This window comes from Nelumbo lutea, chromosome 6, assembly GCF_056320005.1.
Source record: "Nelumbo lutea isolate HS-2025 chromosome 6, American lotus-T2T, whole genome shotgun sequence".
NCBI classification, from domain to species: Eukaryota; Viridiplantae; Streptophyta; class Magnoliopsida; order Proteales; family Nelumbonaceae; genus Nelumbo; species Nelumbo lutea.
Window position 1 is genome coordinate 24,741,570 of NC_142689.1, and position 15,429 is coordinate 24,756,998.

The following is a 15,429-nucleotide window of genomic DNA, read 5'->3' on the forward strand; positions in this document are numbered from 1 at the left end:
TGAAGCAGATATTGTATTGATTTCAGTCATTGACTGTTCGGCTACTAGACCTGATTAGGTACTGCAACTGCAGTGTTCTTTTCTTGGATTCCTACAAGACCGTAAGTTATACAGACTTGTTCCAGTACTGCAACAACAGTATTCAGTCTTTGCTCCTAGTGAAACCGTAGGTCAAAAGGACCTGTTTCTATAATAGCCTTGTACGGAAGTACTCCTTTGGTTGCTGTTTTTTTCTTAAACCAGAAATCATGAGTAGTGAAGATTCAGCCACATCTGGAGTTTCCTTAATGCTAAATGGAATGGGTAGGGGTGACCTATCCTTTTCTATGGCTGTTGTCCCTCTTGATGGTTTAAATTACCTAGAGTGGTCAAGAAGGATCAAGTTATACATCGCTGCAAGGGGGAAGATAGGCTATATTAATGGGAGGATAAAAGAACCATCCTTCGGGATTTTTGAATACGATAGATGGAATCAGGAGAACAGTATTGTTATGTCCTGGCTCTTGGTTTCCATGCAACCTCAAATCAGGAAGAATTTCATGTGGGCTAAAACTGCAAATGAAATCTGGGAACAAGCAAAGTCTACATATTCAGAATTGCGACACTATGCCAAAATTTATCAACTGTAGGCAGCATCTTCTACTTGTAGACAGGGGGAGAGGTGTTTATCGGTCTATTACTCTGACTAAACATCTGCCTGGAAGGAGTTGGATCACTACCAGAGTGTGGATTGGAAGTGTGATGAGGATGCTAAGAAGTACAAACAGCTTGTCTCCCAGCAAAGGGTGCTTGCATTCTTACACGGTCTAAATCCTATGTATTAATCTATCAGAGCTCAGATTCTCAGCTCTAAGGATCTCCCTTCTGTTCAGGAAGTCTATGCTCTTGTACAATCTGAAGAAAGCAGGAGAAATTTGATGAACAGCCCTGGTGGGGATGCTGTTGTGTTAGTTGCAAAAGGGGGTGTATCTACTGGTGGGGGATCTTCTTCCCGGAAAGGAGATCTCCAGAAAAAAACAGAAGATAAGGAAAAATTGTGGTGCACTCATTGCTAGAAACCCCGACACACCAAGTATATCTGTTGGGATCTTCATAGGAAACCAAAATGGGCTCAAGATTGGACTAAGAAGCAAGGTTCAGAGGTGAATAAGAAGTACGGGCAGCAAAATACAAAGAAACATCACATGGCCAACATAGCTACTCGGGAGCATCAGCCCCCCATTTCTACTGTGACTCAGACACATCTCACTGGACCTGACCCGAGGGAGGACATTATGAATTCCTTGCGTGACCATTTAGAGCTCTATGGTAGAGCAATTCGTTAGATGGATACTCCTCCCTCAACCTCATTTGCATCTACGTCAGGTAACCCTACCACTGCTTTCCATGTTGCTTCTCATAACCATGACTCTCCATGGATCATTGATTCTGGAGCATCAAAACATATGACTGGTACGTCCTTCTACTTTCAAACCTATCACCCTCTTTCTGGAAGAGACAAGGTGAGACTAGCCGATGGATCATATTCTTCCATAGCTGGTCAAGGAACTATCTCTCTTCTTCTTGGCCTTACCCTCTCTGATGTTCTTCATGTTCCAAACTTTCCCATTAATTTGTTCTCTGTTAGTAGTGTTACTAATTCCTTGAATTGCTCAGTGACTTTTTTCCCTTCTCATTGTGTGATTTAGGATCTGGCCTCGGGGAAGACAATTGGTAGGGGTTGTATGGCTGATGGACTTTACATGCTGGAGAATAAGGCTGGTCTTCATGTTACAGAGTCTATGAGTCAGTCCTGTAAGAAAAAAGTCTATTTATGGCATTGTCGTTTTGGTCATTTGTCTTTTGAGTCTTTGAAAGTTGTATTCCCATAACTGTTTAAGTCAATGTCTATATCTGATTTTTCTTGTCAAACGTGTCAGATGAGTAAACATTGTAGAACTCATTTTCTTCAAAGACAATAAATCTGAATCTCCATTTCACATTGTTCATTCTGATGTGTGGGGCTCTATTACTTTACCATCTGAGAGTGGCTACAAGTATTTCATTACCCTCATTGATGATTATTCTAGATTTACGTGGGTATACCCGATGCGAACTAGGGAAGAAGCACCAAAAATCATTCAAGATTTCCAACGGATGGTCTTCACTCAATTTCAAACTAAAATCCAAAATTTTCAATCAGATAATGCAAAAGAATTTTTTCATAGTGATCTCACGGAATTTTTTGCTTCGCATGGTTCCCTTCACTGTAGTTCTTGTGCCCGCACACCACAACAAAATGGTGTGGCCGAACGGAAGAACCGACATCTCCTTGAAGTGGCTCGAGGTTTACTACTTCATATGAATGTTCCCAAACGGTTTTGGCTTGAAGTTGTTCTTTGTTCCACTTACCTTATAAACCGTATGCCCTCTCGTCGGTTAGAGTACAAAGCCCCACATCAACTTCTCTTTCCTAAGGCTCCCCTTCTTTCTATTCCTCCTCATGTCTTTAGTTGTCGGTGTTTTGTCCAAAATCTGTCTCCCACCCGTGGGAAATTGGACTCTCGTGCTATACCTTGCATATTTCTTGGTTACTCTTTCACTCAAAAGGGATACCGTGTTTTTGATCCTGTTTCTCGTAAATTCTATGTCTCCATGGATGTTTCTTTCTTTGAAGATGAGCCTTTCTATCATGTTTCTCCTCAGGGGGAGTGTGGACATGAGGAGAAACTGGTTCAGCTTCCCTCTCTCCCTGACCCTCCACCTTTTCGTATTTTTTCTCGTCGTTGCAAAGGCCAGCCAAATCTAAGAGCTGTATAGAATCCGGAAGTTGTACCTCCAGTGCCAACAGACTCCTCGAGGGAGGATCATACTCACTCAGGTATTTTAGCTCCCAATGATGTCCTTGAATCTATTGAAAATGATTCCTCTACTGCTAATGATCTTGACCGTCCTATTGCTCACAGGAAGGGTGTTAGATTGTGCATCACAAAACATCCCATTTCCAACTTTGTCTCCTATGAGAACATTTCATCCTCATTCCATGCCTTCCTTACTTCTATTGACAGTGTCCCTATCCCTAGGAATGTGGCAGAAGCTCTTTCAGTTCCTGAATAGACAAATGCCATGAGGGAAGAAGTTAATGCCCTTCACAAAAATGGCACATGAGAACTTGTTGATCTTCCTAAGGGAAAGGTTCCAGTTGGATGTAAATGGGTGTTCACAATCAAGCATAAGGCTGATGGAACAGTGGAAAGGTATAAAGCTCGCTTAGTGGCAAAGGGATTTACTCAAGTGTATGGAGTTGATTATGTAGAAACTTTTGCCCCCGTTGCCAAGATGAATTCCATTAGAGTCATTTTCTCTCTTGCGGCCAATCTGGATTGGGTTTTACACCAACTGGACATCAAGAATGCATTCTTGAATGGTGACCTTGAAGAGGAAATGTACATGATTCAACCTCCTGGGTTTCTAGCCCAAGGCAATGAGCAGAAAGTGTGCAAGCTGAAGAAGTCCTTATACGGGCTGAAACAATCACCAAGAGCTTGGTTCAGTAGATTCCATGTGGCAGTTCAGCAAAAAGGATACAAGCAATGTCAATCAGATCACACACTGTTTGTGAAAAAAGGAGAAAGTAAAATTGTTGCTCTAATTGTTTATGTGGATGACATAATTGTTACTGGTGATTGGGATGATGAAATTCAGAAATTGAAATTTTTTCTTGCAACTCAGTTTGAAGTGAAGAATCTAGGACCTGTCAGATACTTCCTTGGAATTGAAGTTGCCCGATCAAAGAAGGGTATCTTCATTTCTCAAAGGAAATACGTCCTAGATTTACTTCAGGACACTGGAAAGATGGGGGTGAAGCCAGTTGACTCTCCCATTGACTCCAACCATAAATTAGGTGACAATTGTGGTGAATCACTCAAGGATGTGAAACAGTTTCAGAGGCTTGTAGGGATATTGTTATACCTTTCTATGACTCGCCCAGACATTGCGTATGCTATTGGTGTCCTCAGTCAATTCATGCATGCTCCTAGGTCTTCTCATCTTGAAGCAGCAGAGAGAATCCTCTGATATTTGAAGAAGTATTCGGGTACTGGTTTGTTGTTTCAAAAGCACAGACATTTGAAAGTTGAAGTTTATACAGATGCAGATTGGGCTGGATCCCAAAGTGACAGAAAGCCTACTAGTGGCTACTGCACCTTTATAGGAGGGAACCTTGTTACATGGAGGAGTAAAAAGCAGAATGTGGTAGCTAGATCCAGTGCTGAAGCTGAATATCGTGCTATGGCCCACGGGGTTGCTGAAGGCATGTGGATAAAGAATTTGTTGGGGGAGTTGGGTTTCCCAGTGACCAAACCTATAACTCTATTTTGTGATAACAAAGCTGCTATAAGCATTGCTGCCAATCCGGTGCTACATGATAGAACAAAACACATCGAAGTTGACAAGCATTTTATCAGAGAGAAAGTTATCACAGGCGAAGTGTGTACCCCCTATGTCACTTCTGAGAACCAGCTTGCAGACATCTTTCAAAGGGTTTAAACCTTTCCAGACATCATGATCTTTGTGACAAGTTGGGCATGATTGATATCTATGCTCCAACTTGATGGGGAGTGTTGTTAGTTGTTTATGTATTCAGGTTTAGTACCATAAGGGTACTGTTGTAATTTCTCATTTGTTGACATTGTTCGGCTGTACTAGTATAAATAATAATATATCATTCTTTCGCCCCCTATGTTCAGAAGGGGCTTTCAGTCCTCTCGGCTCTCCTCTCCTCTCTCCCTCTCTTCTCTCTTCTCGTCTCTTCACTTGCTCTTGTTCTTGCTCAACAAAACCCATTAGCAATTTCTTACATGCCTCCTAGTGCTACTCTTTTTTTTTATTAGAAATGGTAACTTTCATTAAGGATATCAAAAAACATTTTACACTGTCAACCACTCATACAAAGAGTGTTGACCCCAAAATAACATTAAGAATTACAGTACAACCCAAAAGAAGTTTTCCCTGAAAGCCCCATGTTTTGCCAAGTCATCTGCCACAGAGTTTGCTGATCTCCTTAGCCATTTGAATGTTACTCCAACTTCCCTTGCCAAGCAAATTATTTCCCTTATTTGCTGTCTAAACTTCCATGCACCCAACTTCTTTGTTTGCAGCCACCCTATTAACAATTTAGAGTCCCTTTCCACCTCCAAGTTCTGAAATTCCCATTGCTTGGCAAATCTCAGGCCTTATAGGAGAGCCAAAATTTCAGCTCTCATAGAGTCTCCGACTCCTATGGGACCCGAGTATAGTGCCACCATTCTGCCCTCCCCATCCCTAAAGACTCCCTCAACTCCCGAGGGTCCTAGATTACCCATGGAACTTCCATCAAAATTTAATTTAACCCTTTGTTGTGCTGCTAGTGTCCAAGAAGGCTAAAGGACGTTGTCTGGTTGAAGAGTTTGTATCATCCACTGAAAAGTCGTTAAATAAGTCACTTACTTTCAGCCAGTGTATGACTTTAATGGCTACGCAATCAATGATTTGTTCTATTGATCTTTGTGCCCCTTGGAATATTTTGTTATTCCTTTCTTGCCATAAGGCCCAAAGGATGGCTGCTCTTGTTTCCCTCCACATCACTCTTCCCCTTTCCTTTGATGGTAGGAAAAAACTTGGGTTGAATAGACTTTTCACATCTGGGGGAGGAGTCCACCTACAACCAAATAAGGCATAAAACCAATTCCACACACAAGAAGCAAAGGGACAAGAAAGTAAAAGATGTGTAACTGTCTCACCATTTCTCAAACATTGGCAACATACATGAGGGGAGAGGCAATGATTCGACCTTCTTTTTTGTAAATTATCCAAAGTATTAATTTTCTGGAGCACCACCTTCCAACAAAAGGCTCTTATTTTTGGGGGTACAGGACTACACCAAACTTCCTTTGTAGAAAATAGGAGCCTCCTGGATGCGAGGAATGGAGGGCGGAGAAAAAAGAGGCACAGGTATAGGAGCCAGAGGGGGACTCTGACCAGATCATGCTGTCTTGGCAAGAGAGGTCCAGGAATGCAGTATTAAAAAGGGAGTTTAGTTCATCTTCTAGGCCCATTTCATGTTCCCTTAACCCTCGTAGTGCTACTCTTTGTTATAGCTGTCGTAGTGGGTTCCATGTGTAATGGATGATGCGAACCAATCATTTCACTCATATAGGTCCATTTGATTATTAAGATGATGAACTAAGATTCTGATAACAATTACAGTAGTTTAGCATCTTAAGTCAGTTATCGTATTTGCTTCTCCCATTTAAAGGGATATGCTATGTGACCCACTATATCATTTGGTTATTACTTTTTTAAGGAACCATTTGGTTATTACTTTGTGATTTAAACATCATCTTTTAACAATTTACGTGGGCATTTTACTTGGTTAGCATATTTGAAAGACAATTTTATCGCCTTGGTGGAAATTGCTAAGTGCTAAGGGCTCCAATTCATTGCCTGAGTAAATCATTTCTCTTTCATTTATAAATGTCTTGTTTTTCCTGCTTCGTTGAAGTAGGAAATGAGAAATCCATTTGTTGTTCATGCAAATGTCAGTTACCATCAAGGTTTAAAATGTCGATGTCGATGGAAATATCGCTTACCAAAATATAGGACATATGTCGGAAATGTCGAAAATGTCAAGGGGAAATATTGTAAAAATTAGAGACATTGTGGAAATATTATGAAATATGTGGAAATATGCAAAGATATTTTGAAAAATGATAAAAGAAGCATTAATACATATTTCTAAACTATTATCTTATTCCCAACCATTATATAAAGATAAGAAACTAAGATCAATAACAAATTAGTAAATGACGATTTACTGATTTATTATGCATTTTGATGTTTTTACAAGGTTATCTGATATTTTCTTGATGTGTGGCTTATTGTGACACTAGCAAGTGCACTAGCCGCTCAAGTAATAAAGTAGTGAGTAGAGTATCGTTCCCACGATGACTTATGTAGCAATTACTAATAATAAATCAGTCTACTGTTATCTGATCAGCCGAAATGTACAACTAATGAAAATCTGAAATTCTAACTACAAAGCTATTTCTAATACATTGGACCAAACACCTTGTATGCAAGTGAGGGGACAAGCTAAAGATGCATAGAAAAATAAATTCAGCAACTAGTTTTCTAGGCAATTCGAGTAAAATAGGATTCAGCCTTGGTTTGGTGAAATCCCAAAGCAATGAACAGCCTCTCTCGAGCGGATGTTCAATCTATGCATGAGTGATGGTCCTTATATCTCTATCAAGAATCTAATCACCATGCATGCATTCAGATCTAGCAATTTTAGGGCTTCATTTCAGTTGGATGATCATCAACTCAATTGAATGAACACCAACCGAATTGTGCATGTTATTTCTAACCTTGCACTCAATTCGACTCTTGATTGGCAGATCTAAAATCTTAGAGTCTTTCTCAAGCACTCTAGGAATTCCAAGAAAGAGAAACAATTCGGCCAGACTGAATTAAAGCTACCTGAATTCTTTCTCAAGTAATTCAGGTATTACAAGCTCATGATCTGAAATCACAGGTCTGATTTTATAGAATGGCAGTTCAGATCTCACTATTTCATGATCTGAATTTATAGATCTGAGATTGGAAAATAGCAATTCAGACCTTGTAAATTCATGATCTGAAATTTCAGATCTGGGATTTCAGAATAGCAATTCGGCCAACAATCCACAATTGAAATTCCAAACAAGAAACTTCAAGATTGTATCTACTTTACTCCATTGAACTTAGAAAACAAATTACAGAATTGAATTTGCATAATACATGCTTTGACTACAGCAAGAAAGGAAAATTTGATGGAGAAATTACATAAATCTTAGCTGAATCGATTACCAATTTGTGTAGAAATCAAGTGAGGACGAAACCTTGATCTCCAATTGCTTTCTCCCCTTTCGAATTCAGCTTCTTCTTCTCTTGAAGTTGCTTGTTCCTCCTCTCTTCTCCTCTCTTGCTCCTATCTCTCTCTCTTTTTCTCTCTTAGAACAAGAGCTCAATGAGAGTTTGAAATCAGATGTTGGACCCCTTTTCCCTTGGCTCTCTTCTCCTTTTATAGCCTTCTCCTCAGCCCCTTTCCTCCTCTAGAAAGTTCTCCCATCTAGAAAGTTCTCTCATCTAGAAAGTTCTCTCCTCTAGAAAGTTCTCTCATCTAGAAAGTTCTACAGTGCGGTTCCAGATAATTCAGACTCGATTTTGACCCCGATTCAGTCCATGTCTATCAAAACTCAAAACATGAAAGTTCTAGAATTTTTCTTTATCTTTCCAAATCATCTTGAATCATCTCAATCGGAGTTCGGATGAGAGAGTTATGCCCAAATTACTATTCGGTGCCGAAATTGTCCAGAATTACCCAATTAGCCTTTTTTTCACTTAACGCCTCATTTCTCTCTTCTAGAAAGTTTCCCGCCTTTAGGCTCCTTGGGCTACACTTTGGGCTGCTCTTGAGCTGCTCTTGATCTGCAAATGGGCCTCCTCATTGTTGGGCCGAATAGGCTCCATTGGAGAGCTTCGGTTGTGCTCTCTCTTTGGGCTTTCCCAAAGAGTGCAGCATCGGGGCCGAATGGCCCTCCTTTGACCTCTCGTGGCTGGGCTGGGCTGAATTTGATAAATTTGGGGATTTTTTTTCTTGCTTTTGCCTTCTTTTTCTTGAGTTGGCTGCCCCTGAAATCTTTCTTGCAATCAAGTTAAAATAGGGCAAAATCTAATTAAACCGGCATAAAATTTCATGCAAAAACCTCATAAAATATAGATAAATTGTAGGTTCATCATTTCTTTTCTTATTTTTAATTCTGATTTATTATAAATTCTAATATATTTATTTCACACTAGTAAATAGAAATACATTTATTCTTATTTTTTAAATATTAAAGTTATAATGCATTATGTTTTATTATAAATTTAATAAACTGATTCTCCTTTTTGTAGTATTAAGATCATGATAAATTCTGATTTCTTATAAAACTTAATGAATTTATTATGATTTTTAATACTAAATTTATAATAAATTATGATTTAGTATAAAATTTATTAAATTTATTCTGATTTTTTATATTAAATGTAGAATATGGTTTACTATAAAATTTAATAAACATTTTCTGATTTTAATAAATATTTTGAAAAATACTAACTAGTTAATATTTTTTTACTTGAAAAATATTTTATGTTTTATATTATAAAGTAATTAATATATTCTTTTGTTTTTATATTTTGTTTATTCTTTTTATAAATATTTTATTTGAAATATTAAACATAAATTATTAATGGAATAATCTATATTAATATACTGTATTATATTAATATAATATACTGATATATTATATTTTTAATGTACACTAGTCGACATCTTGTCTACATAATAGGAAAAAATGTATTTTTTTTTTGGTCATTTGGACCGATTTGGTCGACATTTCCAAAATATAGGAAATGTCGACTGACATAATGTAATTTTTATATTACCATCCATTTTCATGTCAGTGAGCCTCGACATCGACATATGTCGGGTGACATTAGCGACATTTGGCAACATTTGAAACGATGGTTACCATCCAAATACTTATATGTCCATCCACCATTTGTTTACAAACTGATCCATTTATAATTTTTAGAAAAGAAACATATTTGCAAACCCATCACTTCCAAATATTTTTTTCCTTTTGACATGCTGTGCACATTTTTTATTTGTATTACAATACATTATCACACTATGACAGCACTTACTCCAAAAGTAAATTCTTCATCAGCACTTACTCCAAAAGTAAATTCTTCATCAGCACTTACTCCAAAAGTAAATTCTCCATATAATGTATAATAAACACATGTACATATAAAGTTAAAAGTTTTGGGTTTTTTAGGCATTTAGTCATGTATAAATGGAGAAATGTGAGTGGAATTTGTAAATTTTGATAAAAATCCAGAAAATATGACAAAACTGGAAAAATTAAAATTATTAGTAAAACATATAATTTATTTATAGTGTTTCATGAATGTTAAAGGGGAATCTCAAGCCCAAGTGAACCAACACATTATGTACAACAAATGATAAATAGAGATTGATGACAAAATCTAATTTATTATCCTGAGATGAAAAACCTTATAAAGAAAACATCGTTTCTAACTAATGAAGCTGATAGAAGGTGGTGGGAATGGTCAGGGGATGGCTGCTTCTCCATAAATTATTTCGTAAAGCATCTCAGCAGTTCCAACTTCCAATGTTAGCCCCCTTATTCCCATATAAAGTGGTATGGGAATCCACAGCCCCCTCAAAGTTGCCTTCCTGGTTTGGACGGCTGCCTTGGGGAGATGCATGACCAAGGATTTACCATTGAGAAGAGGGCTGAGCATCCAGAGCCTTGTTTGTAATTTATGCCATGAAGTAAAGGAGAGTGCTGATCACTTATTCATTTATTTCATTTTTTCCCACAAAATTTGGTATTACTTCTTTTAAATCAATGAATCTCAGCTGGGTAAGCCCACATTCTCTCAAGATGTTGCTTGAGGCATGGTGGGTAGATGGTCTGTGTCAGAAAGGTAAAGTTGTATGGCTCTCAATTCCTGCAGCAGTAATTTGGTCAATTTGGAGTAATATCCTGCAGCAGGAATTGCAGGATCTTGGAAAGCAAAAGCTGCTCATTGGAGGAGGTGCTCAGCAGGGTGGTGGGAAAATTTGGATCTTGGGCAGCTATCTGTAAAAGTTTCAAGAATTCTTCCATCTGGGACTTTTTGGTTGATCAAAATTTGTTTAGAGGTTGAGGGAGTGGCAGTTTTGTTTTGTTACATATAGCCAGTTTTTGACAGGGTTGCATTAGGGGTGACAATATCAAACCCAATCCATTTGACCCAACCAACCCATCCGCCTAAAATCCATCCAAACCCAATCAGTTGACATGCATGTTGAAACTGGGAAAAATGAAGAGGGTTAGGGTTGGTTGGATTGAGGTTATCCATAGGGTCGTGGCTTATGGTTTCATTGTTGTCATTTTGGTTCATTCTGCAACTCTTACCACATCTGCCTCTTTTCTGTTTGCTTTGCATACAGGGAAGCATTCATCATAGACACAGGTATGTCTCCCTCCACTCTCTTCTTCTTCATGTTGCCTTTCTTTTCACATGACCAGAGCAAGACTAGATGGCTAGTACTGTTTTTGTTTTGGTCATGGCTTATGTTGTCATTTTGGTTCTTCTGCAAGTCTGCAACTCACCACCTCCACCTCTTTGTTGTTTGCTTTGAATATGGAGAAGCATTCATTGTAGACTCAAGTATGTCTCCCTCCACTCCTTCTGTTGCCTTTCTTTCCACATGTCCAGAACAAGGCTAGATGGCCACCCCTCTCTCTGTGCTTTGACCACCATTCCTTCCCCCAACCCCCCTTTTCAACAAATAATCGCTCTGGTTGTAGTACCAGAGAATTTTCTTTGTTTGTGCAAATAGATTGATGATTTGTCATTCATGTATGCTTCCTGTTTTCTGTTTCTTGCATTCTGTTTGCTATTATTGTAGCTTTGTTATTATTGGGTATTCTAATGGCTGTAGTATAAAATTTGGGTTGTTTTAAACCTCAACAAGATTAGCAGTTTGACTTTTAGCTTAGCATTAATTTGCAAGTAACCTAGGTTCAGTGGTTTGAGATTTTGTTCTACATTAGGATCTTTCTAATAGATTGCTACTATGAAGCTGTTGGAAGATAATAATGAAGAAGAGGTAGAGTTAGGGGTTGAGCAGGAAAATGAAGTTGAAGAAGATCAGGATGAAGGAATGATTATGGACGAGACCCACTCTTAAAACAGGTCAATCTATGTGAATGTTGTACCGGCTACAGAAGTGGAGGTAAGTAAACTTTGGAATTGTTCTTTCTAGGAGGGGAGGAGTTAATGAGGAAGGTGTTCAAAAAGTTAAATATGAAAAAAGGACAGACAAAATTGTCAACTTGGAAGTCAAGGTATCTCTCTAAAGGTGGAAAGGTCACACTAAGCAAAAGGCATTAGCTAGTCTTCCAACTTACCTTATGACCCTTTTTCCTATCCCATCGGAGGTGGCAAAGGAAATGGAGAAAAAGATGAGAAACTTTCTTTGGAAACGCTGGAAAGAGACTCACGAGTATCATTTAGTGAGCTGGGATCAAATCTGCAAACCTCAATCACAAGGTGGTTTAGGGTTAAGACATTTGAAGTTGTTCAACATAGCTTTATTGGGAAGTTGGCTGTGGAGATTCTCAACTGAACCAAATAATCTGTGGAGAAAAGTGATAGAGAAGTATGGCCTAAGGAACAATGGGTGGGATGCTGGACCACCCCCTCAAACCTATGGTTGTGGAGTATGGAAAAGAATTTGTAAGGCAGCTAGAAAGATCTCCAACTGCATCAGTTTTAAAGTGGGAGATGGAAGAAAAGTGAAATTCTGGTCAGACCACTGGATTGGTGACAGACTCCTAAAAGAGATGTTTCCTGACTTGTATACAATGTGACCTTAGACAAAGAAGCCTTAATGGCAGACTCATTCAGACTTCAGGAGATAGCATGTGTTGGACCCTCATCTAGAAGGAGTTTCAATGACTGGGAAATTCAGCAGGTTGCTGACCTTCTCTCTCTTTTACAAAGCCAGCAACTAAATCTCCATTCCCAAGACACAAAAATCTGGAAAGGGACCAAAACTGGAGTTTTCACAGTTAAATCCTTCTATTATAAGCTACTGAGGAGGATTGAACTCCTTTTCTTAGTCGGGCCATTTGGGGGAATCTAACTCCTACAAAAATTAAGTTCTTTGTTTGGGTTGCAGCTTTGGAGAGATGTTTGTCTAAGGAAGTGTTGATAAAAAAAGAAATGAGCATTCCAGATATCAGGTGCCATCTATGCAATGAGGAGGTGGAGTCAGTTGGACATCTCTTCCTATATTGTAAGTTTAGTACTACAGTATGGAGCCACTTTTTGAAATCCCTGAATATGAACTGCTTCATGCTAGCATCAGTTAAAGCTCTTTTGGAAGAATGGCAGACTTCTGGACTTTCCAAAAAAGGGAGACTTTGCTGGGCTTCTGTCCCTCCAGCAGTGCTATGGGCTGTGTGGTCAGAAAGAAATAGAAGGCTGTTTGAGAAGAAATCCTCTTCTGAAGCCAACATCATTAATTTAGCTATAGATGCCATTAGGAGATGGTTGTCAATACATTCTGATTTCAAAGATGTTACTTCTGATCATACTTTTTTGAGAGTGGACTTTTTTTGAGGTCCTTTTTTGTACAGATTCTCGTTGTACAAGGGACCAGTTATTAATATAACCGTACTTTACCTTCTTTCATAAAACAAAAGGACAGACAAAATAGATGGGATTCTACCTAAGTAGGTAGTGTTAAGTACTTCCAATGTGGGAATAAAGAGTGGAATCTCTATTGGAGAAGAGTATGAGGTGCCAATATTGGTCTCAGAGGGGGAGATTTGTGTGATAACTCCAAGGAGAAAAAAGGTCAGGCGGAGGCTGAAAAGAATTTGATTGCTGTTATAAGATTTAAAGGTAAAAAAGATCACTCATCTAAGTTTCGAAGGGGGAGATTTGTGTGATAACTCCAAGGAGAAAAATCAGGTGGAAGCTAAAAAGAAGTTGAGTGCTGTTAAAAGATTTAAAGGTCAAAAAGATCGCTCATCTAAGTTTCGAAGGGGGTTGGTCCTCAGAAGAAGGTGAAGAAGATAAAGAGGGTCAGCAAGAAGCAAACTGGATTGGGCTCTTTTCATGCCAAAGCAGCCTTGGGGAAAAGTGGATAAAGAGTTGTTGGTTCTAAAGATGGTGGTAGTCCCTGCAATCAGGGGTTTTTGGTTGCTGGATAATTGGTTTGTGGCTGCTGTTTTTTGGTTACTTTGGGTTTTGTTGTTGGTTTGTGTTGTTGAGTCTAAGAGTGGAATTCAGATGCGAGGAGGTTTAAGTTGTTAGTTTGAAGCTTTTTTTGGGTGGCTTCTAGGTTCTGTTATGTAGGTTTATTTTTCAATTGTTGAGAAGGAAGAAGTGCTGGTCTTGTCACCTTTTTTTGTACTTTTTGTTTCATTTTAATATTTTTTTTTCATTTCTTCACCAAAATTAAAAAAAAAAAAAGGTTTCATTTGATTTGTCCTTGACTTTGCCAGTGAATCTGTTAAATCATTTGCAGATCATCTAATCCACCTGAACGGCTGAACCAGGTGTTCATCCTTTGAGCAAAGGATCAAGTCACCTAAACTGCATGTTGATGTAACCATGGAACTTCTTCACCATTTTGCTCCCATCCAACCATCACTTAGGTATCTCCCTCAATTTCCAAATGAAAATAGATCAGAGAAACTGAGTTGAAGAGTGAGGACATATCTGCTATAATGTCATCAACATCTCTTACAGGTTTTGAATATACTATTTGTACCTCACGTGGTTCTAAATATTCCACTAGTTTCAGAGTGGCGAAGATTCCCATTATACATCAGAGTTGAGTTTGATGTTTTGATTAGCAGTTTTATTTTTGGCTTAGCATGAATTTGCAAGTAACTTAGAGTTAATGTTTTAATTTACCTGAGCTAAGGTAGTTATTTAATTTTACATATTTGAGCCCTTTACCACCTATTAGAAAAGCTATTAATGCTCAACTCTAGATATTGAAACTAGCACAAACAATTAAAAGATTTGAAACAGGATGTCCATAATAAAGCTAATGTAATAAATTTCATGATCACTCTCAGCAGCGGCAGTTCTTTGATCTCTCTCTCTCTCTCTCTCTCTCTCTCTCTCTCTCTCTCTCTCTCTCTCTCTCTCTCTCTCTCTTCTGTCTTCCCGCCACCGCCACTGCAACTCTCAGCAGCGTCGGTTCTTTAATAAATTATTTTTATTTTTTATAAATTATATTTGTATTAATTATTAATTATTTTTATTTTTATTAATTATTAAATATTTTAATAGTTTTAAGATATTAATTTGATAATTATTAATTTTGTTTATTTGTTTCATGGTCTTCATTACTATTTTCATTATTATTTTAACTCTTAATAATTTATTTTTAATTTATAAATTGATATGCATTTTTCAATTTTATTCTTATTTTAATAAGTTAATTTTTTATTTTTATAATTCACTTAAATTTTTTCAATATTAGTTTGAATTTAATAAATTATTTTTTTATGAAATAATGCAAATTGAACTCAAAATTACCAAATAGTCTATTTTAGAGGTAAAATGGTAAAATCAATGAATTTCAGATGCTGAAGGTTTGGTCCAACATAAAGTCACAAACAACCTTCTTTATTAAGAGCCTCTAAAAAGTTGAAAAGCGATTATGTCTCTTTTCAGATTTCAGACACTTTTAATATCTTTTTAACTTTTTAGATTTCAGATTTCAGATTTATCAAACACCACCTTAGTCTTCAAAATATTGCACCGGATGTCTATAACCCAATT